This window comes from Amblyomma americanum, chromosome 2, assembly GCF_052857255.1.
Source record: "Amblyomma americanum isolate KBUSLIRL-KWMA chromosome 2, ASM5285725v1, whole genome shotgun sequence".
Lineage (NCBI taxonomy): Eukaryota > Metazoa > Arthropoda > Arachnida > Ixodida > Ixodidae > Amblyomma > Amblyomma americanum.
This window is the reverse complement of record NC_135498.1, coordinates 226971883-226996844: the sequence shown is the minus strand read 5'-3', so window position 1 is coordinate 226996844 and position 24962 is coordinate 226971883. Positions and strand designations below refer to the sequence as shown.

At 49.1% G+C, this 24962-nt stretch overlaps 1 pseudogene; it reads left to right on the top strand.

Annotated features, from left to right (window-relative positions):
* The first annotated feature begins 8309 nt into the window (after positions 1-8309).
* Positions 8310-24962, top strand: part of LOC144120393 (uncharacterized) — a 115300-nt pseudogene continuing 98647 nt past the window's right edge.

The window sequence follows — 24962 nt, the reverse complement described above, 5'->3', positions numbered from 1 at the left end:
CGCATGTGCTGGCAAACTTGACAACGATTCTTCCTGCAAGGTAGGCAAACCACAGACTTTCCCTTATTGACAATAGAGTGAACTACATAATTCTGTATGTTTTTGGTGGTCTTTAGGTAACCCGTGGAACTGTTGGAAACATATTTGACAGTCGATCGTTTTGTTCGATTATGTTGAAATGTTCTTTTAGAATTTTGTTGACATTAGGAAGGTTGTTTGCGAAGGTTAAGACGAGATTAGAGCGGTGTTCATTTGCGGTTGCTGATGGGGATCCCCAAACATTTCATTACGATCTTTTGCTTCCGCTTTCCTGGCGGCATGATCAATAATAGAGGCCGGATAGCATTGGTCCCTCATAACCTCATGCATACGGCTGGAATTTTCTTCGAAGTCTACTGGTCGTGAGCAGATCCGTTTGAATCTGATGGCTTGGGAATATGGAATTGATGTTTTGCAGTGGCGTGGGTGGCAGCTCTTGTAATGAAGGTACTGTTGCCTATCCGTGGGCTTTCTATAAACACTGGTGATTAAGGTACCCTTCTCCATTCGAATTGAGACGTCCAAGAAATTAATTTGACTGGTGGAGTAAGTGTGTGTGAAACAGATGTTTGGATGTACGTTATTAATGCTGAAATAAACTGGATGAATTGGTCCTCTGTTTTAGTCCATACCATGAATATTTTGTCTAGGAAGCGTTTGTAAAAAGCAGGTTTTGTTGGGTATGAGCGGATAAACTCCGATTCAATGCTAGGCATATATATGTTGGCATAGTTTGGCGCCATTTTCGTTCCCATAGCGGTACGACTCGTTTGTAGGTAAAAGGAGTTGTTGAATTCAAAAAAGTGCAGCTTGAGGACCACATTAGTAATTGCAGCGATGGTACTTTGGCTAGGAGCATCAGCGTTTTTGTGTTTTCCATAGGATGCGACCAAAGCTCTGATGCCATCATCATGCGGTATGTTGGTGTACAGAGACACTACATCAAGGGCATATATATATATATATATATATATATATATATATATATATATGTGTGTGTGTGTGTGTGTGTGTGTGTGTGTGTGTGTGTGTGTGTGTGTGTGTGTGTGTGTGTGTGTGTTGTGGGTTTCTCAGTAGGCACAGGCCACTACCCACCGCGGGTTCGAGCTTCGCGCGAGCCAAGGGCCCCGATCAGCCGTCACCACACGCACCCTGGGGCACCGCTGCGGCGGCGTTCAACCTCTGAAGAGAGGAGAGCGGCTCGCCGCAAGAAACAGGCCTCCAAGTTCACGAAGGAGACGTTTATTGACGCCGTCCTCCAGCGGTACATACACACACTCAACAGTCACCCCGTCCCGGGGCGCGCTCAGAGCAAGGCTCCGGTGCGCGCTCGGGGCAACAAGAGAAATGCGCGCCGCTAGCACGCCGCTGCAGGAGATTGTCCCCGCGGCAGTGCTGTGATCTCTCTCGTGTCGGCCGATGGGCCGTTTGCGAGAGAGAGTGGGCAGTCAACGCAAGGTGCGCCTGTCAGAGGCCGTTGGACCCCTGGACAGGCTCGAGCCGCGGCGGATCGAGGACTCACGCTGGCGAGCTCGAGTATGAACTGGTCCGAACGGCAGAGGCCGGCCCGGACGAACAGTAACGTACGCACCTTACGCTGTCTCGGAGAGGTCTCCTCTCTCTGGGCCCCGCTCGGAAGGTCGCGCGACCACCCCAAACGGGTCCCGAATTCCCGCCAAAAGTCACCAATGGCAAAGGCCCTTGGGAAGCCGGGGGCGGAGCTGCGGCCGAATGACAGCGATTAGCCACCAGCCGTCTCTCCGCCGCCCGAGGCGGGAGAAAGGGAAAGAGGGCGACGCGGGATGCCGCGCAGACGCCACGGCGGGAATCTAGCAGGCTTCCCACATCCTCCTCTCCTTAAATGCCCTCCTACCCATCGGCGAAAGCATGCGGCAAAAAAAATAAAAAACAAAAAATTAATCCACATAAAACTACCACACTTCAGTTCCAGCCATAAACTCAAAAGACAAACAAACAAGAACAGAAAACAAACAACGCTTGCATACGTTCCAAGGAGACAAAAACTAATTACACTGTCCACTGTACACAAGGCTGGCTGACAGGTGGCCTGCAGCCTCATAATGTTCGGTGGCGCGGCCCATTGGGCCTGTCGGCGGCCAACTCACGCCTTTGCTGCCTTCAGGGTTCCGGTGGACGATTTATCGACGGCGGTCCCTTGTCCTCCACAATGTCATCAAAGTTGAGCATGGGGGACGTTGACGACGCTCGACGATCCCGAAGAGGACCCGCACGGGAAAGGGTGCTGTCCTTCCTCTCCCCTTCTCGGCGTTGCCTTTGATCTTGGGAACACGCACATCATCCCAGGCACGCACCGGCACAGAAGCGGACATTCATCCGTCACAACGACCCGCTTGTCGGAATCGTCCCGAGGCGCCGTGGCAGGGGTCAAAGGACACACTCTTCAGACGCACTCTTCACGCTCCCCATAGCCACACAAAGACCATGCCGCGAGACACTCGCTCCTTAACGAGCAAACCACTCCCCAGCCGGAAGGGGAGACTTTCGCCGACCCCTCCGCGAACCAGCCGGTCCAGTGTTCGCGAGACAGGCCGCACCAGTGGGGTCAGAACGTAAATGAAAAGAAGGCGCGCTGTACAAAAGAAGGCCATCTCTGCGCTACAAGAAAAGTGCAATCGCGAGTAGGCTGAACTTTACATGGTTTTAAAAAAAAAAAACAACGCCAACGCAAACGTATATTACATATGTACAGATCTCGGAACGTTAGGAGAAACAACGAATAAACTGGAAACAAAAACATGCTACAGACTGACTAAAACAAACAAACGACTAAATAACTGCACAAGGCTGGAACTGAGCATGCGGAAAACAAAACAAAAAAGAAATCGCCGTGCTTCACCTGGGGTAGGGCCCGGCGAGAAAGCTCGCCAGCTAGCTGAGGCTGCGTGCCTTCGGTTGCGGAAGAGTCCGCCATCCGGCATCAATCACATCGGTGACCGTCGCCTCAGATTGTACCGGTGCTCGGTACGGTTGCGTTCCGCAGCACCAGTTGTGCATTTGCGCTTGCTTGTGATACCAATGGGTACCGATGCAAACTCGTCAGACCGTGACGCATAGGCCTTCAGGTCTGCGATGTGGGCACGGCTGGTTTTCCCCGTAAGGGGATCCTCCAGCAGGTACGCGAGCGGCGACCAGACTCTAACCACTCGGTACGGACCAAGCCACTTAGGAGCGAGCGAGGCTGAGAACCCCTTGCTCGCATCACTAAGAACGTGGTTGCGCTTCAGGACAAGATCGCCCGCCTGAAAAGTCAGGCTGCGGTGCTTGCGGTCATACTGAGCCTTCTGCTGGGCTCTGGCTGCCGCCAAACTCTGTCTTGCTCTGTTGAGAGCCCGACTAAGCCGGTCCCGAAGCGTCGACGCATAAGCAGAGCAGTCTGCCCGCGTCTTCTCATCCCCGAGCTGGCTCTGCACGACGTTTGACATCGGATTCGCCAGCTCCCTCCCGAAATTGAGGAAGGCGGGAGAGAAACCAGTTGAGCGATTCTCAGCGGTTCGAATGGCGAACGCAAATTCGCTCAAATGGTCTGCCCAGTCCTTTTGACACTCGGCAAAGGCCGCCAGCACTGGCTTGAGCGTTCGGTTGATTCGCTCGGTCAAGTTGGACTGGGGGTGGTAGGGTGAAGTGGTGTAGTGCTCGATTCCGAGGGAACGGCACGTGTTACCGAACACCCGAGCGGTGAAATAGGACGCATTGTCCGTGATCAGTCTTTCCGGAAAGCCGAACCGACAGAACACTTCCTGGAGTTTATCCAGCACCGCTCGTGCTGACACTTGCCGAAGCGGGTACAACTCGACCCATTTGGAAAAATGGTCAGCTACTACCATCAAGTGAATGAACCCCTGCTTACTCCTGGGGAAAGGCCCCATCAGATCGCAGGTGGCCATCTGCCACGGACGCACACTGTCAATTGGTTTCATCATTCCGGGCGGCTTGCCGCCCCTTGACTTCACCGCTTGACAGACATGGCAGGAACGGCAATAGCGGAAAATGTCACGCTTCATGCCGGGCCACGTCACCGATTGACTCAGTTTTGCAAAAACTTTGGAGCCACTCAGGTGACCGGCCAGTGGTTCGTCATGAGAAAATCGCAACAGTGCGCCTCTCAGACTTTTGGGGATAACCACCTTGAACGGGTCAATGGACTCATCATCGGTGGCTATGTATTTCAGCACGAGCCCGTCACGGCCCAGCAAATATGAATCCCCCGGGGCTCGCCGCGACCCACGCTGGCTTTCACCCCCTGCGCCCGCTACAATACAAGTAGCGTCCCGGCGCTCCGTCTCCCTGAGACCGTCGCTCATCTCGCGACACATGGGGTCATTTTGCTGGGCTTTCAGCAGCTCTTTCCGGCTGAAAACGATTCCTGTTACCCCAGAGGGGGGCCTGGTCTCGTCCCCCTTCAGGTTTGCAGCCAAAATTTCCGCTCGCGACGGCGTCTCCGAGGCGCTCACGCGGAGCTTTGCCTCTCGCCCGCTTTGCGAAGCGCTGCTTGCCTGGTTAGCGGAATGGGTTAGCCCGTTTGCGGGCTCCCCCTCCTTGCCGCCCGGCGGCTCGTCCGCTTTTTCGCCCGCTCCGCCTGCTGGCGTCAAGGCGCCGCTGGCGAGTGGGGCACGGGATAGCGCGTCAGCTACCACGTTCGTGCTCCCCTTTCGATACTGCACCGAAAAGTCGTAATGCTGTATCAGGAGAGCCCAGCGCGCCAGCCGACCCGCAGGCTCGCGGAGCCGCATCAGCCAACTGAGCGCACTGTGGTCTGTCTGCACCACGAATTGCGTCCCGTCAAGGTAGACGTCGAATTTCCGCAGTGCAAACACGATGGCGAGGCACTCCTTCTCGGTCACGGAATAATTCCTCTCCGAGGGTAGCAAGGAGCGGCTGGCAAAGGCCAGCGGCTGCAGCACGCCATCGAAATCCTGTAGGAGAACTGCTCCTAAACCCAGATCGCTCGCGTCAGTCTGGACTACGAACTGTCTGGTCAGGTCGGGTAGCCTGAGCTGCGCTGTCTCGGCAATGGCACTAGACAGGAGGCGAAAGGATCGCTCTTGCTCGGGCCCCCATCGCCACGCGGCAGTCTTTCCCAAGAGCTTGGTCAAGGGTGCCTGCACGCGGGCACAGGACGGGATGAACGACCGATAGAAATTGGCCATTCCCAGAAAACGGCGGAGGCCGCGTACGTCCTTGGGCACGGGAAACTCGAGTATGGCTCGGAGTTTGTCCGCATCGCCTGATCAGTGAGACCCAAAGCTCTTTGGTAATGGGTGAGGGACTCAAGGAAATCCCGGGCACTGAGGAGGTCATCATACCCGCGGTATGTTGGCATGGGCAACTTGACCGCGGGGTGAGACACCTTCGGCGCGGCCAAAAGCGTCTCAACCGCCCCTGACAGCGACTGAATCATCTGGGCAGCACTTCTTAGCAGCGCCTGCGCCCCGGCCTCAGAGGAGGCTTGGGCGGGCTGCTCGAACGCAGGAGGCAAGGCGCCCAGTTCGATGAGCGGCGCGGTTTCCACAGGGAGCCGGGCCAGCGCCTCACCGTTCCCAGAGCAGAATTGACTGCTCGCGGGGCACGGCTGCTGCTGTGCAGGACGGCCGGTTGCGGCAGCGTCGCACGCACCGCTTTCGCACGGGGCGCAAAGCACGCACAGCGGAGGCATGTCATTGACGGGTGCACCGCAGGGTGCTCCTGATACAGCTCCAATGGGAGCTGCGTGATCGACGTTGGGGGTTGTAGCGCCGTATGCCCCAATGGGGGCCGCGGCCAACAACGGTGTTTGGCTATTTGAAGAAACAGCCGCCAACGGATCAAAGGACGCTACGACTCCTAAGGGAGCCGACACGTAGCTGCCGAGTGCCCCGATGGTGGTGGCAGACATGGTGCGCAAGCGTGATCGTCAAGGCGACCTGCTCGGCAAATGTGCTATCAAAGGCTAAGAGCCAGTGACTTAGCACGTTGGGCGCCAGTTGTGGGTTTCTCAGTAGGCACAGGCCACTACCCACCGCGGGTTCGAGCTTCGCGCGAGCCAAGGGCCCCGATCAGCCGTCACCACACGCACCCTGGGGCACCGCTGCGGCGGCGTTCAACCTCTGAAGAGAGGAGAGCGGCTCGCCGCAAGAAACAGGCCTCCAAGTTCACGAAGGAGACGTTTATTGACGCCGTCCTCCAGCGGTACATACACACACTCAACAGTCACCCCGTCCCGGGGCGCGCTCAGAGCAAGGCTCCGGTGCGCGCTCGGGGCAACAAGAGAAATGCGCGCCGCTAGCACGCCGCTGCAGGAGATTGTCCCCGCGGCAGTGCTGTGATCTCTCTCGTGTCGGCCGATGGGCCGTTTGCGAGAGAGAGTGGGCAGTCAACGCAAGGTGCGCCTGTCAGAGGCCGTTGGACCCCTGGACAGGCTCGAGCCGCGGCGGATCGAGGACCCACGCTGGCGAGCTCGAGTATGAACTGGTCCGAACGGCAGAGGCCGGCCCGGACGAACAGTAACGTACGCACCTTACGCTGTCTCGGAGAGGTCTCCTCTCTCTGGGCCCCGCTCGGAAGGTCGCGCGACCACCCCAAACGGGTCCCGAATTCCCGCCAAAAGTCACCAATGGCAAAGGCCCTTGGGAAGCCGGGGGCGGAGCTGCGGCCGAATGACAGCGATTAGCCACCAGCCGTCTCTCCGCCGCCCGAGGCGGGAGAAAGGGAAAGAGGGCGACGCGGGATGCCGCGCAGACGCCACGGCGGGAATCTAGCAGGCTTCCCACAGTGTGTGTGTGTGTGTGTGTGTGTGTGTGTGTGTGTGTGTGTGTGTGTGTGTGTGTGTGTGTGTGTGTGTGTGTGTGTGTGTGTGTGTGTGTGTGTGTGTGTGTGTGTGTGTGTGTGTGTGTGTGTGTGTGTGTGTGTGTGTGTGTGTGTGTGCAAAGTTGAGAGACGCTTCAGTTAGACCGATTTATTTTGAGTCGACGTTTCGGACAGAACCTGTCCTTTCTCAAGACTGAAGTTAAGCCTGGACTTCATGTACGCGAAAACTCACGCGAAGGCGACGGCGGCAAGCGACGAGCGACGCCGCCTCGCGAAGCAAAATGCATGTGTCGCTTGCCGTGTCGCTCGGAGCTGCAGCCACAGAAAATTTCGCTCGTCGCCCGGAAGTCCCCCACGCGACTGGCCAATGAGAGCTCCACAAAGCCGTTTCCGGTTTGTCCACGGTTTCTCACGGGTACATGTCACGAAACCAGCGCGTCATCTTGGTCATCGCCACCGCCGAGAAAATATTTGGCTTTGTAGCTGAGAGGCAGGCCCGCATGATTTAAATAATAAAACAATCTACTTGCTGGGTGCGGAGGGCTAACAGCATTTGGAGCGGGCTACGCAAGCGGGCATACTGCAGGGAGAGATGCGTGTCGAGCCGCGGGTACCACCGGCGCTCGATCCACCGTGCCGCTGCGCTCCAACTGTGCAGAAACACTCGCGGCGCGCATTCTCACTGGTAAATTATAGTTTGCTCACTTACAATCAAACTGAGGTGTCAGTTTATGGGAGTGTTGTTACTAAGCCGGAGTGCACAGGCACCGAACGAAAGCACACCTCCCCCGTGAACCGGTGATGTGACTTCGTCTCCGCAAGCACACCGTTGGCTACCTCCACTGCCGCTACACTGCTCCCGTAGAGGAAATATTCCTTTGGCCCTGACTATGAGGCACACTCACAAAATTTTAAGCGAGAGAATAGGTTACGGGCGTGTTTCTAAGATTGAGTGCGCAAAGCACGGACTCCGCTGAGCACGTCGCGGGTTCGCATCGCCTGCCGCCTTCGCTTCGAAGCGCGTAAACCCCGCGGCGGCCCAGTCTTCTTTTTTGTTTGTGTGGTTCAAACCGTCCCAGTCCTCCCTAGGTCTGACTCCGCCCTTAGATTTCCCCGTCCCTAGGGGCAATTCCCTTCCCCTGGCTAAATTTGTTTGTGTAGTTTGTCCAGCTGAAATAATTTTTAGTATCATATTTGTAAACAATGCTTATAAATTTTTCAGAAACTTTTTATATTTTTTTTTATGTGACTTGATTTTTGTTTTCGTATTATACATGATAAGGTACTCCTTTGTTCCGCAGATTTGTCCCCCGTTGCATCGTGCAAGCGTCGTCGCTGATGAACTCGTCGCTGATCCCTCGGTGTGCGATCTTGCTGTTGCGCTAATTGCTGTATACTTTGCAGTAATTGCACTGTTTCATTACTGCATTGTCCAGCCGCAGCTCCGTTGAGCTTTCTTTTTGGCCGTTGCCATATTCTGTGTTGCGCTGGGCGCGCACTGTTCTACTATTGAGAGTTTGTCCTTGTTGGCTCCGTTGCGCGTTCTTTGTTTGCCAGTGTGAATTGTGTTTGTGTCTGTCGCCGAGGTGCCCTTCTAGGAATGGAGGGACCAAGCGCACCACCCGCAGAGTCACCTGTACGAGATAAGTATCAGTGTCCTGTGTGCCAAGCTGAGTTTGTTTTGGAGCAATCTCGAAGGAGGCATGTGCGAAAGCAGCATCCCGAAGCTGCAAGCTCTCTTAGTGGTAGTGCGAAAGCCTCCTACAGTTGTGATCAGTGTACTAATGTGTTTGTCCGCAGTGGCCAATTGTTGCAGCACCACGTGCAGATCACGGGTTCGTGTCGAGGCTCAGTACGCATCAGTTCTCTTCCTATTCAGGTGAGGAAGATGCACGTGTTCTTGGCGCCATTTTTTTGTGTCTGTGCATGCACGAAAAAAGTGTGAGCTTGTGTACAAACGCGAGTAGACTTGCGTTAGAGCGCTCTCGTAATGTTCTGCGGAGGAAAAGGGAGCGAAATTTTAAAGCAGGCAGTGGTTTCACAGCAACAGATTAAATCGCTTCCACGTACCTACATAAACGACAGAGGTATGACGGTCGAGTCACCAACATAGCAGATTTGAAGCTTCACCTTTCCTCCCGCGGCATAGCGCTCTTGACAAGTCGGCCCACGTCCGTACATACCAGTGCATTGCAAATTATATCGCTGGGTAAAGTAAGGAACAAGCACAACAAATGCAGGACTTCCTGGTTTATTCACACGACGCTGTTCGCATGCACAACCATTGAGTCTGCCACCAGAACAGCAGCAGAAGCGCAGGGTGTTATTAGAATAGAAAAAAAATAGGCTGACAAATGCAAATGAAGGGGAACATTATGCACCTCAATGCTTGTGCTTATCTGCTGTGTATTGCTCTATCCTCTAATTTTTAATGCACAACTTGGAGCAACAGTGCACCTCTTCTTTCCGCTTTGGCAAACATGCGTTATTCTCGAGGGTGAGAACACGGACACAATGGAGCTACAAGCTTGCGCATATGTTCCTCTTGCTAGGAAATATTTTCCGCAACTGGCAAAATGATGGTCTTTTCTTTTTGTGAACAGCTGACGAAAACGTATTTTCCATTGAAAAGCCATCAGTGCTCACTCTGTACTCTTAATAAAGGAGTATGGCTACTTTCTGCATGATATGTATATTGTATGTGAAGGTTACTAATACAAATACGAAACTTATTTTGAGGCAGAAGCCTTGCTTGCTCTATGGAGCGAAAACTTGTGTGTGTTAAAGTTCAATGGTAACCATGAAAGATGGCGAACTCATGCAACCTGGCATGTAGCCATTAAATTAATGATTGGCTGCGGGAGGTTGCTCGAGAGGGACAACCTGCTGTTGAGTTGAGGAAAGCCGGACCAGCGACCGGTTTATTGCCCTGGCAGGCGAACATTGCCCAGAACGAGCTCACGCGGCTCGCATAGCGTGCATCACGTGATCGCGCAGCCAGGCGCGTTCTCGCTCTAGCCCTACGCAGTGGCTACACTACTGCCTACAAAACCTGTATCGCACAAATTCCACCGGTGGCAGTATCTGCCATCCCATGGTAGTGGCTTGTGAAGCGCTACCTGGATTGCACAAATTCTTCCTTTGGCAGCACCTGCTATCCCAGGGCACTAGGGCACCACTTAACTGCGGTACCACTGTGCTAGCCGTGGCATGAGGACTCCCAGGAAAGTAGACTAATTCTGCATATATGGGCGTTAACCCACTAGCTATCGCATCATACTCTTATAATGGCGCCGAGCATGGGCTGTGGTACGGCGGCGACTGTCTTCAAGAGGTTAGCGTGCAGGTCACAAGGGGTGCAGCAGTGTTTTGGTGGTGGCTATGTAGAGCCATGCAGATGTACAATTGCCGGCTGCATGGCGTCTGATTACATCACGCTGTTCACGAACAGTCTTAAGTGTGTGCGTCTTTTTAATGTGGTAGCGTTGAAGGTCTCATTGTCAAGAAAGTGCGGCGTCGGTGTTGTTGGCATTGTAAGCGAAAAATCATGAGTACGACTCCGGAAAGTAGTCCCCAGGGAGCAAGCTAGGAGGCAGGTGGCCAGCCTACGTCACGTGACTTTGTGTCATCCTCAAAGCCTGCCTGCCCATTGCAAACTGCTCACCTTTGCAGGTGGCAGCTACATGAACGATTAGTATTTGAGAAGAGGCCTGGGTCATTTAAGACCTGCAGCTGGGAGCAGCTGCCATTGCAGGACATTGGTGAATTGCTTATCCGCTGCACCACTACACTAGTTGGGGTATGAGGACTCTAAGGGATCCATGAATGTAAAGTAGAGAATGACCTTTTGCATGCATGGAAATTAATCCACTATGCTATCGTGTGATACCCTTAAGCTGGAGTTTTTCCCCCTCCGATTTTTTTCACTGTAATTTGAAAATGCAGCCTTTGTGAAACTTATTTATTGTGTACAGTATTGTATCTGTCAATACAGCATTTGCTAGCCGGGGGTAGCGCACAGTTGCGTCGTACCAATAGTCCATGACTTCAACACCTTTACTTGGGGGGGGGGGGGGGGGGGGGGCTTGCTTCACTTCCACTAAGTACAGAGTAGATCACGCTTGGCTAGAGCGCTCGAGCGGTGTGCTGCGAAGCAAATAAAGTTAAATCTTATCGCAGCTGCTCTGCTGAGGGTAGGGCGCTGGTGCGTGTGCGTTTCACATAAATATTAGACTGATCTTAAGCGCAAGTATTATCAGTGAATGTCAATACCTACTTTATAATTTCGCTTTATTTCCAGAAGTACTTGTATTTGGGCGTGTTGGTTCATATCTTTTCAGGTGGACACAGGGGCGCAACAAAAACACACGGACATAGAAGTAGACAGGGACGAGCGCTTACTATCAACAGGCTTTATTTGACGTAGACCGTTAATATACTTTCGCCTACCCAAGCGCCACTGTGCGAATCACAAGCACGTGTGTAACAGAAAACACCAAAAGAAATCGAAAAGAGGCGATTACAGAAATCTATCTAAGAAAACCGTTTGCACCGGGCTGCACCGCTCGAGCGCTGTAGACAAGTGTGATCGACTCTTTACTCGTTAAACTGCTTGCAAAAAGAGTGTGCATCGGTCATGGAAATCAAAAGAGCTCGGTATTGATCAGATGACTGACTCAGCAAGCGCTTCTGAAGTGGATCCAGTATGGCTGCCAACTTCCATAATGTTAAATGGTTTCCTTCTTCTGTCGGCCGCCCCTCTTTGTCGCGCCAACTTAAGGGCATTGTAGTTCAAAAATCGGGTAATTTGCATTTCATCCGATCTTTTAAGAACATATTTGAGGTGTAAAAATTTTAAATAGGGTAAAGTCAGGTTTTACCTAAAAACAAAAAAAACACTATGTACTCAGGGTGCCTAGTGCCTCCATACTTAGACGCTTAGCTACTGCCCTCAGTCACCCCTGATGAAGGAGCCGAGTCGGCTTCGAAACGTTGGGTTAAAGTTAAAATTTTTGGTTGGAGTTGTGCAGTTTATTATAAGTCTTCAAACCCAACCAGACAGGCAAATCTGTCAAAATGTTTAGTTTTCAATCTAGTTTAAGTACCATGACCCCTCTGTCCTTCCCAAAAGATATGCTCTTACCTGATCCTCACCATCTGATTTCCCCCTTTGCATTACTCTTAAGGCTTTCTTCACTTGCTCTTTTGTTACTGGTGGTATGTCACAGTGCTGTCCGCTACTGCCTCTCATTATTAACGTCCTGATTGCATTGGCTACTCTATAGATTGGTTACTTTATAGAATGACACTGTCTCTTAACGAATACATCCGGTTTTCTAGTGAGAGCTACACTGGGCTACCAGTCGAGCATTTCGCGGTAGCTGGAAGAGGCCAGTTATGCGCATGTGCCGTTACCATGGCAACCGGAGAGGAGCAGCAGGTGCGCCGCGTTCTTAGTCGCCGCCTTGCCACACGCCCCTCTATCACCCGAACCGTTCGTCGCAAGTGCAGCATTGCTTATAAAAGGCGGAGATGTAATGGGCGTCTCATCACAACGTTTGACATGGATGCAGAGAATGCGAGTCCAGCTGCTTTTTAATGGCGGTATAGACGAGAGAAAATTAACTCTTCCGATCCTGAGGTTGTCGCCTGGCACTTGGCTACTCAGCAAAGAGAGAATGAGTGTAAGAAGGCGGAGAAAGCAGCGGAGACGCCCGAATAGAGAGGAACGGCTTGCCAAACTGAGATGCCAGACTGCCGAGCGTAATAGACGGCGTAAAGCCGCCGACATGGAGCCCAGTGTCTCATTGATAAACATACAATGACCACAGCAAGCTCAGCCAGGGAAACGTATACCTCTCGATACATATATTCTGGCGCAGATGAGCTAAGCCACTTCGAATTTTTTGTCTATGGCTAGTTTCCTCGTCACTGCTTTTAGACTACGTCCATTCTTTAGAGCATGCTCGATTCTCTCTATATTGCAACGTACTTGTTGATGGAGGGTGTTTTAATACATGGTGCTGGTCAAGACGGCACAGCATGAGCGCTAAATCACCGTCTTCCAGGTCAGCCACATGCCACCTGGCAATACTATAGTCGGATACAACTCAAGTCTGGCGCGAAGCTCCGGCCCACATTCAGGACCTCTCCACACAATTCTTCCACAACAAAAAGTAATCTGTCGTTAAAACTTTTCTTGTTACCTAAAGAAAAAAAGAAAAAGCTACTTACAAGGAAAATAATTGTAAGCTGTAGAGTTTTGAAAACGTGGCTTGTTTGCTGTACTCAGTGAAAAGCTGATTTAGTTTACTATTTTGATTGGCCAGCGGAGTAATACAATACACCGCGGATCATGACCCACTGTTAGCAACCGCTTTCTTTTCTTTTTTAGGTTGTGTCCGACTATAGGTGGCAGTATTGCCCCTTCCGAGAAAGAGAAGCATTGTTGTGATGCTGACAGCATTGTGGTCGACAGAAGGTTAAAATTGAAAATAACCGGGGGGAGGGGGGGGGGGAGTGAGCAAAGGATTCCAGCTGAAGCGTGTTACGACTTCAACATGTTTGCTTGCCGTTATCGTGTATAGAACGGCTTAAGCCGCACAATGCCAAGAGCTGAGCTGTTGGCGTCATGGTTGCACGGCACTGTCCGGAAGCATTGATAGTCGACATCACTGACGCACCGTAGCACTCTTCAAGGGCCAAACTAGCGCCACAGTAGTTTCTCAGACAAGCGGTGGCAATGAACAGGAGTCTATATGCAGATTTGGTCGCCGGGTTTGTAGTCAACCCGGCGATAGGAAAGGTTGTAGTGGCGTGCACATGTGCTGTGATGTTGCCGGATCTGCATGTGGGCCAGACGACTGCCTTCTTCAGCTTGTTGGGCAAATTGTTGGGTGCCTGGGATGAGTTGGGCATCTTCTGGGCACAAGATCAGGCATACTATGTACCTCACATCTGTACACGAGGTCAAACGGCGTGAAGCGCATAATTTCCTTCAGGGGGGGTTGTTGGCGAAGGTGACATACGGCAGGACTTCATCCCAAGCTTTCTGCTGTGCATCTACATACATTGACAGCATGTCCGCGATGGTTGTGTTCAATGAATGATAGGTCAACTGAGAAATCAATTAACTGCAACGTAAACGCTGATCATCTGTCAGTAATCGGGTATGAAAGGCGCCATGCCGCAAGACATTGAGCATGAAAAACTCCGTGATATCAGAAGCTGTACTACGAGGGATTGCCGTGGCTTTGGAATAGCGAATGAAATAGTCTGTGTCAGCTATAATCTCATTGTTTCTGGTCAGCAACAAAGGGAAACGGCTGAGGAGGTCCATACCTGTTTGGTCGAAAGGAGCGCGAGGGGCTGTAATGGGCTTAAATGATAGCGTCTTCCGGTGCTCGCATTCTCTGGAGCTTTGAATGTAACGTTTCACAGCGCCGGTGAAGCCCGGCCAGTAATACATGCTCCACACTGAGACGAGCGTTCGTGAGAAAACGCAAGTGGCCACATGTGGGCTATTGTGGCAAGTGAAAAGTGCGTCAGCATGAATATCAGCTGGAATTACGAGATGGTAAGCTCTATTATGGCCTCGAGTTGTACAGGAGACCATGCCGCAAACAGAAGGAGCTGAGATAGAGAGAAGTGTCAAGATAGATTCGTATTGTTGCCTTCAAGGTGGTCAATGATAGGGTGAATGTCCGCATCCGCCTGCTGCTGGGTCATCAGGTCTCTGCCGTGCACTTTTTGGTTTGGACGAGGCTGACCCCTACCAATGCCCCCCAAACGGAGTTACCTTCACCCCACTACAGCAGAAAGAAGTAGTAGTGGCAAAGTGCTGTGTGAAAGTGAGCAAGGCATCAGGGGTGAGGTGATTGAGGGAAGAGTGTCAACCAACCACGGCTGCCAACCAAAGTGACCTTCACACCGCTGCAGCAGAAGGAAGTATTGGCAGAGTGGTGTTTGAAAGTGCGTGAGGTTTCCGGGTGAGGTGACTGGGTGAAAAGAGAGCGTCCACGAGAGTCAACTTTTTTAGCTGGCAAGATTGACCGCAACCACGACCACCAACGATATTCACCTGCACCCCACTGCAACAGGAAGGCCAAGGAGTGGCAAAGTTGTGTGAAAGTGTGCCACTGCCAAGCACTCCTGGGACTATAAGATGGTGACGACACCACATCACCCTTCACAACGTGCTTTCCGAAAGGGGCACCGCCTTTGAGAACCCCTGTGTTGTGTGCATGGACTGCCACTGTGCCGCGATCATTGTGTGTTTTTAAATTCGTATTCAGTGCGAACATTTCGATTCATTCTAATTATTATCTGACATTCTTAATCCTAACCACTAGTGTATGTGTTCAATTTGCATCTAGTTCAGCGGCAGACTGTAAATGTATATAGTGCTCTGTCATCCGTAATTGTAACCACTTGTACGTATGCACATTACACACATACAAGTGATTACTATTACGGACGGTAGAGAGCACTATATACACGTTTACAGTATCTATCACATGGCAGTCTTTGATTAATGTAGTATGGTTTTTGATTTGCCTGCGTGTGTGTCTTCATAGAAATATATGTGTTGTTTTTACCTGAATTTGTGGCTGTGTCCCATTCACAACGCGTCAAAACTCCACCCTCTTCCGGCATGGTTTGGCAAGGTGCTTCGCATTTCTGCTGAGCTGCGAGAGCACATATGCATGCTAGGAACACAGGTCAGCATATTCACAAATGCCTTCATTCTGCCTCACACTCAGGCTTGCGAGTGGAAGGTTTGCTGTGCACTTTTGTGACGGCTATACGTGTTTAGTTGAAGGCAAGGATGAGTCACTACCGAGAGTACTTGAATTGGAGTCCAGTTTGATTGGTAGAAGCAGAGGATTTGACGAATTACACAACAGTGTGCCTTGAACTTTGTTTTCTTGCCTAATTGGCTGCTTGGCACTGTCTCTATAGCCTGCATTTTAAGGAGAAAGCCTTTAATGGCTCATACTCGCAGCCATGAATCTGTCCGGCGTCCGTTACATTCAGCACCTCAATAAGAAACAAGTTTTGTGCACGGTGGGATTCGAACCACCATCCTTCCATTCCGCAGCCGAGCGTGCTAACGACTACGCTACCTCCTGCCAATGCATATGTAATTCTACTTGTCCAGGACGCTGGAGAGTGTTTGTGGAAAGGCCTGGAATCAGACGGATGCCTCCCAAATGCCCTCCGGTGTCTCCAGCATTTAAAATTCACAAACAGTTGTGTACTTAACCTCTTAAGCACACATCAGTGACACAAGCAGCCACACCGCGCTAAAGGGTTTTGCCTCACCGCACTTCAGGTAAGCAAAATGCCCCTCGGGATTTTTTTACTTCCGGTTCTACAAGGATTGCATACTTCAAGGCCCGTACTGTGCAGTGTCCCTGTGCTTTCTAGACCAAAAGGCCCATTGATTCAAAATTTGGATAACGGGCAGTGCAGTCCCAGAGTATGGTGTCCGATTCCCAAGTAGAATGCTTGAATAGCATTTCATCCAGTTGTCTTCTTTATAAACTTGCTTGTTGAAAACAGCCATTGTAGAATGTTTGGGCATTTGCAGATATACTGTTCTATAGCATACCTGTGGGGACCAATTCACCAATTTGAAAGAGCCCCACCTATGTACATCAAAATATCAGTTTTTTTCCCCAAGATGGCCAGAGGCTAAGTTCTTATCCCTTGTAACCACCATGGAGGTTAGCTTCTTTTGGAAGTCATGCAATCCTGGCCACTCTTTAATATACTACCCTCAAGCAAATTGGCAAGCACAATGCATTAATATTATTTAATCGAATTGCCTCCTTTAGAATCTTGCTTGCAGGAAACAGCAATGATACAATAGTTGGGTATTTACAGATGCACTCCACAGGCATGAACAGCAGCAGGTGCACCCACTGTTGCACGGGAAACATCTCGACACCAAATCAGACGTTGCATTTTTCTCTGTTCCTTCCTGGTTGAGACTAGCCCTCACCAAGCACTTCAGGAATTCAGAATAAATAAGTACTGTAAATGTACAGATACACTAAAGGCGGCCAGTACACCATAAAGTGGGAGAGTGTTCATTTGCAATCATGTCTCTTTTAAATGAGATGAATTTTTTTCTACGTACAGGAAAGCATTCAGAGGACAGGGTCCAGCCTCATATCCCTTGAATGAAGGGAAGACCTGGAATGCATCACAAATTTATCTCCATTGTCTTGTAATTAACCATAACTGCACCTTTTAAAGGGGTGCGGGGCGACTTGGCTTTCAGAGCTGAAATTATTTTTCTGTCATGAAGGGATGCCAGTTGGCACAAGTATTGGGAAGTTAACTAAAAATGAATACAAATTCGACCAGTTTCGACAGTACAAATTTTTATGTGCTTTACTGCTGTACCAAACTTGCAGAAAGCCTGGCATAACAATATTTGGCAAAAGTCTCACTTAAATTTTAAAAAACCCGAGTTTTTTTCTACACTGAATATTACATGCATGCTTGCACAACGTGCTCGTTACCCGTCAGTAGACATATCCCCTAACACTTCCAGCACCTCGCTGCAAAATGTAAACTGCTGTTTTCAGTTGAACATTGTTTGAACACTGTTAAACATTGGTTGAGTTATCAGCATATTAATTTTTAGACCCAATGTTTTGCTTTGTCTACCTGCAACATTGATGATGGTTAGCAATTCAGACAATTTATGGCCTAGCAAGGCAAAGTCATCAGCAAATCGCAGAATACTAAAGTATTGTCCATTATTACTTTTCCCTAACTGTTCCCATTTCAGGTCTCGCAATAATTCATGCATGCAAATGGATAGCAATGGAGAGATTGTGTCTCATTGTATACCATCGTTCTTTATTGACCTTTTATTGCTTTCTCTATGGAGGCCTAATTCGTTGCGCAGCCGCTGTAAATATCTTGCAGTATTTTCGCATATGCGTCTTCTGCACCTTAGTTCCACAATATCTCTGTGGCTACTGACATTTTGACTGCTATACAAAGGGGTTATTTTCAGTGTATTTTTCTACCAGCTGGTTGATAGTATAGACATGATATATCGTAGTGCTGTGCACGTAGCTACAAACCGTGGCATCCTACGAAAAGTTTTCTCAACGTATACTCTTCATCTTCAAGACTCGTCTAGGTTCTTCTGGGATCCACCCCGAGCCCCATACTGCAAGAGACATGCTTGCTTGCAAGTAGCACACGACAGTGACAACAGCAGTGCAATATTGGAAATTTTTCCATGCAACTCTGGGCAAGACGGGCGGCAAAAGACGTAAAAAAAACGCGCCAAAATTATACTCATTTTGTGCATGCAAAGCGAAAACACCCCTACGGAAGACGGATGTCAAGAACGAGAAAGGTGTCTCCTTGTTTGCTGCAATTTATTATGGAGAGAATGAATAAGTTGAGCATTGGATAGGTGTCGGACCAGATTACTTTCCAACCTAAACACGCATCCTAAAATGGTTCTCTCGGTTAAACAGCTGTACAGGCGCGACCAAAATATAGAGCACACTTCAACATTTTACTTTTCTCGTGCGTTCCGCAGTCTGCTTTCAGCACTCGCGCCAGCTAGGCCGTGTTATGACGTGTTTCGTATTTTTTTTATGGCCGCACTGGTGTTTGCGCCGAATGTTAAGGTGAATGATAACACGCAAGAAATTCAAGTTCGTATAACATTTCTGGTCAAACGCATGCTTAAACCCTAGTAAGCAACCCAAGAAAGATTTCTTCCGCTCTGCAGCACTCACGCTACCACAGCTGCCATCACGGTCTCTCGCATTCGATCCTCTCTGCGCTGAAATTCTGAATCACCAGCTGGGTAACAGTAGCCACTCTCGCTCAATACTCAACAAGTTCACGATAGCTTCTGCTGTTAACCAGGGGAATTGATAAAACTCCGCGCCGCTATTACTCCGCCATGTTGGTATTCGTTTACCGTATTTATGCTAGGCTTGTGGCTAGTCTTGGCCCTCGATGGATGTAACTTTGCAACGAGATAGTGCATATTTTTTCTTTAATGCAAAAACGACCTTTTAGCAACACAACTTCAGGCCCACTGCAAGGTTTTTTGCATTTCTCCGATACGATACGCTGGTTGCTACTGTTGCCTTTGAATGAGTGTGACACTTGCGGGGAGACGGAGAAAAATGAACCATCTTCCCGTGTGATTACATGGCAGTCGCATGACAATTTTGCATGTCTAAATGAACAGCTTCTTTTGCGCACCTCGAATTCTGCAAGTACTTTGGCCCTGTGACCTCCATGTCATTTGGGTAAAACGACTGCCAAGAAAAGCACATTGATTTATGTAGCAAACGCATGGTGCCGTTCGTACAGCTCATTTCCAGAAAACCAATGCTGGTTCCTGCGTGACACGCAAGGTCGCTGCGTAAAACGCGATGAACGCGACGTGGCTGACAAGGAGGGAAGAGACGTAGCCTGCACAATTCCACTTACTTTATTAGATGTAACTAACGCCAGACGAAACAAACATGTTTGAAGAAAATGCGAGATAGGTTTTGTATGCAGCCATACATACTTTCGAAAGGCTGCATGCACACCTCACCTTTTTAAGATACGACGAAGAGAGACACACAGGCGCACACACTCTACAAGGCAGTAAACGTGCAATACTGGCTGCAAGGAGGTAAAAAAAAACAGCCGAGACTCCATGGATGACTAGCAGCTAAAATCTCATGGTTGAGGTGCAGTTCGTACTATTCTGTCCTCAAAAGCATCCATTGACTACCTCTCCAAAAGGTCTACTTCCACCAGCTATATATATATATATGTTTGGTCATACCCATGCTTATCGTTTTTTTATTGTTCATCTTTGACACCCTGTTTCCAATGTACCCTTCATCCCTCATTACTTAACCAAACCAATGAAGCGGCAACCTCTGTTGCTTCACGCCTGTATTTGCCATCGTAACCATACTCCTTATCATGATCTCAGTTCGTCATAGTCACCCTACAGATCTAGGCATTCGAACCCGACACCTCATATTCACAGTGAACTGCAAAACTACAATCACACATTGCACCACCCTTCTTCCTTTGAGGAGCTGGAGAAAATTATGAGGAGGTACAGTGAATTAGCAATTCATTCCGAAAAAATCTAGCCGAATATGAAAAACTCGAATTATTGAATTTTTAACTCTTGTCATAAAACAAAGTGACTGAAAAACACAAACCATAGTACAAAAATGAGCATCTTGATGAAGGGGCACCAACACAGTCGGCAATTCATGCCACAAGAAATTTCACTTCCATAAATACAATACAATACAAGTGCTAAAATTCACACACTGTCCTCACAAGGCACACATTCCAGTTTACCTCCAAGTATAACTATTTCAAAGCATGTAAAGCCATTTAAAGTTTAACTATGCTGACAAAGGCCCAGAACATTTGCTTGATTTATTTGTGTAACACCTCCAACATCTTGCACCCTTTGAAAACAAGCGAAAACAGAAGTACTGCCCCTGTCAATTTTGGCACATCACACAACGTGACTGGGAGCCGAAATCATAACATAAAAATGTGCACATATATGACAGAAAAGCAATAAGAGGTTGACAATTCATACCAAGTAAGAGTCTCATTTCTATACACACAAGTTCTAAACCATTTCACATTAGTAGCACCAGGCATACATTTCAGTTTACTGCTAAAAACATTTTAAGGGATGTCGAACTGTTCAGGTTTTACTAAGCTTGCACAAGTCATGGAACATCTTAACACACCCATTATTTTTACACAAGCAAGGAAGGGAGTACTGCAGTTCGTCCCTTTTGGGGACACTTTTTCTGCATGCTATGCCCTAGTAAAACAATGGCTACCAGAGTGAGACGTTGCGTCCGTTGGAGCCGTACAGTCGAAAGGCAGAGTTGCATGGTATGCCCTAAAATCTATGTGATAAGTTTCCAAAAGAGAAATCTACGTGGCCTTCAATAAAACATTAAATAGCAACAAAACGGTGGGAGTCACCGAACGGGCAGTCCCATCCCAAGTGGTTTAGCAGTGGCTTTCCGAGCTTTCCAAGCAGAGGAGTCGGTAGCCACGACTACCATGACAAATGTGTAAAAACTGGCACATGCTATAATGGTCTTCGTAGGGCTGGTTATGCAGTCCAGCATCTCGCTACGGTGACGAAGCAGACGTGCTGAGCGGTGTGTTTGCAAACATCGAGGTGTTTGCAACATCAGCTAGCCGCAGCTGTGTTCCTTGTCGCAGGTGCCTGATGGTGCATGAACTTCGTCCAAGGAGCACTTAGAGAGGCAGTTGGAGGTCCGCTGCTGCCCCACCCTTGTAAACTGAGGAATGTGAAACGAAACCACATGGGCACACAAAGCGCATAGCCGTGAGGGACCTCAAAACGTACCGAAACTCAGCTGGCCACCTGTTGTGCAACCAATTACAGGCTTTCTTTGGCTTACAACATTCAGGATGTCTTTTTAACCACCTTTCCCGCATGATAAAGGTGCATTAGCGGTTTTTCAGAACAAAACTTCGATATTTATCAAAAACGTAACCTACATGCATGGTTGTCAGCCTCAGTGATTCGCGACTCCTTTTTGCATATTTCGTCATGACACTTGCACTTGCAAGACTGGCCTCTAAAGAGGATGTAAGCTGTGTAGCTCTACAGGTATCTGCAATTAAAAACGACCTCTGTGTTTTCCTTTTTAAATCACACACCAAGCCAATTTAAAAAATAATGGGACAGAGCAGCACCCTGTACAAATGCCTCGCACAACTTCGGGCTCCAACAGAGCTGGTCTGAAAGATTGTAGTCAAGCAAACCGATGATGAAGCAATCTCGGAAAAGCCTATCTTCAGTAGCAGATGGTGCGTACTCTTAGTGCTTAACCACTGTATGGACAGCACTGCAAAAAAAAAACGGTCTCGCCCAGCTGCTTCATCCGGCGGTGGAAACAGGCAGATTCATATAGCTTGAGTGGATGTACGAAGTGGTCGGTGAATGCCTTCTCGGCAACTGATGCGGCCATTAAGTCTACTTCAGCCTGCAATGTCAATGCAAGAACTGTTCTTGCATGCGGCCCCATGCAGTGGAGCATGGACTTCGAAACTTTTACTGAAGGATATTCATTGTGTCGACCTTTAACGTCCAAGGCATACTGCACCTTTATTGAGAGCACTCTTGTAGAGCCCTTTAAAAACGATAAATATATATTAGCTTTGTGAGGCATTCATGTCACGAAGTGCTTTACATATGAATACAATAAGCTTCATAAGCCAAGTGTTGCACCAAGCAGAAATGTTATTAATGTCACACTTAAGAAAAATAGTATCGGATGGGGTGCACAGGTCTCAGGCTGTTTGCCAATGGTTGCGACATACTAAGATGATGTTATGACATCACGATAATAATATAGATTATGAAGAGAGGTCCTAATACAGGCCATTGAGGAACACCTGATGTTATGATGACAGATATTATTAGCTGTAGTGCATGCGATCACACAAAAACAAGCCTTTTTAATAGGTCATTCTATACATTTAGTTTACTAATTCTTAAAGGGACATTGAGGAGAACTCGAAGGTGGCTTGTATAGACAGAATACCAGGGTCTGTATTCAGAGTTTTTGTCACAATAAAAAGCGTCATATTCTGCCGCAGCGGCCACACCTGATTAATAGAAATGCCTGTAAGATATCCGCACTCCTTGACTTGGCAAGCCCGCCATCAAAGACTTGCAGGTGCTAACCTTGGTCAGCATCGTCACAAGGTGAGGACAACCCTTCCCATCAAGAAGCACTGCCTTGAGTGGCTGAAAGAATCCCAAAAATCAGATTGTGTGTGCTTGTATCTCTGAGAACTCTGCACTAAAGAAAGGCCTTCTCGACGAGATTTACCCCTTGAAGTGAGATCCTTCTACGAGCGTCAACAGCTCACAGTAGAGGACGATCTGCTACTCTACGCAGCCTGTGTTGTTGGCCCACTCACGTGCTGGAAAGAAATTTTGGGCCTTTTGCATGAAGGTCATTTTGGTCACTTTACTGACATGCAAGTTCCAATTACGCTTCACATGCCAAGTACAGAGCACGCGTTTCTGGGGGCTCCCTATTACCCTTGCCCAAGTATTGTAATATGCTGGCGCATCATTTGACATGAAGAGCTCAGTGCAAAGTGCAAAGCAACCATAGTTTCCTCCGTAGTACTTTTTGAGAGCAGGTAGGCACATGGAATACCTGACCAGTCGTCGCCAACTACCAGCAATGTTGTTAGTTGCAGCAATAAGAATTAGTTGCCATGAGTAGAGCCTGTGCACACACTTTTCTTACCATTATCGAGCAGGAATTCCCTCTGTGTGGTATTCATAAGAGCTGTTTTAAACTTCCCTATGCCTTGTTCTGTAAGAAGCTCTTTATAAGCATACAGCAAAGCTGAGGTTTCTTGAAGCTCATCAATCCACATCCTCATGCTGACAAACTCATCTGGGTCATTCTGCTCTTCATATCCAATATGAAACTTGCGCTTTACATTGTAAACGTCGTGCCTGCTTAAAGTATGAAGCCCATTTAATTCATCTCCACCAGTTGCGTGTGCACCAAGCAAAATCTTTTTACTCACGCTGGCTGAAATAAATGCTTTTTGCGTTCTGGTGTTGCGAGCGTCTCGGTTCCTGTGGCTCCATCTGCTAGCCTAAATCAAGGCTAGGTTTAGCGGCCGACTGAATTCTGTAACACTGCCATTTCCACATGGCGTCACAATTGCTTGGAATCCAGGATCAAGTTCCTTCAAGCTACGTTAATTCAAGACCATCTTCTTCGTAGTGAAGGCTCACGCTTCATCGTTATACTCCACTGTCGGTCTGAGATGTAACCTCAGTTCACCGGTTTGGTAGGCCTAGCACCACCACTAGCATTCAACTTTGATCAGCTGGGTTCCTGGTCATCACGGGTGGAACAATTTGAAGATTTTCTGTTGCTATGGCAGCGTCTTTGGCAATGAATTAAGTCAAGGTTCGTATGCATCATAGTGTGCGGGAGTTTAAGTGCACCGTGTCCTCAATTCACTTCGGCACTCAGGGGTGGAATGTGTGAGTACACACAAGTCAAGCAACAGTTCACAGCTTATTGCAGAAGTTTTCGCTTTCATAAGCACATACGGCAACGATCCGAAAGCGTAGAAGCATTTTACTTTGCCCTGCGTTCGATGGTAAAGAAGCTGTAACTTTGGGTCTTTAACTGTCGAGGACAGGCTGGAAATTGACGGCTTTGTTGTTGGCCTGCTCGACGCCAAGCTTTCAGAACAGCTGTGTCGCATGCCAGATCTGACTCTTGACAAAGCATTTTTGCATGCTTGCTTGCACAAGGACGTACAGAAGGAAAGAAAGGAAAGGGCACAAGATGGGTCTCTGACTGTGCACGCAGGCACGTGCATCACATATACATTCCAACAGACACACGTCAAAAAACAGAAGCTTTGCAACTTTTGTGGACCCAAAGCTCATGTGCATGCCTTCTGCCCTGTGCACAATGCTGTATGTAGATTTTGCAAAAAGAAAGGACCTTATGAGAGCGTCTCCGCAAAACTGTCCGTCTCGCCAAGCAACGCTTATCTCCAAGACACTTGCACGCAATGTCTGTCCCATCAAGGCGGAAAAGACTTGACACGAAGTTTGTGCGCATGAAGGTCAACACACTTCCTCCCAAATTTGAAGTGGACCAAGGTGCAGAAGTGACTGCAGTTCCCGACACCTTTCCAGGCTTTCCGTCGCTGCTGGGCACGCTGAAGGGGACTCTCACCGGGCCAGACAACTGCCAGCTGAGGGTTGCTGGTCAATTTTTCACTATTCTCAAATGGAAGGGTTGCACTTCGAAACAGAGAATCTATCTCCTGCTGTCGTCGCCGTCACCACTTCTTGGTTACTCAGCATAACAGGTATTGGACTTGTTCATTTTGCAGATGCAGTGGTGGCAGACAGCGGTTCGCAGCCTAATTGCTCCGTACAACTGGTTGCAGGTTGCAGACTGCGCGACGGATTTCTCCTTCGCCTGGAATTCCCAAGACTGTGGGACCTGCAGTAACCTTCTTTGAAC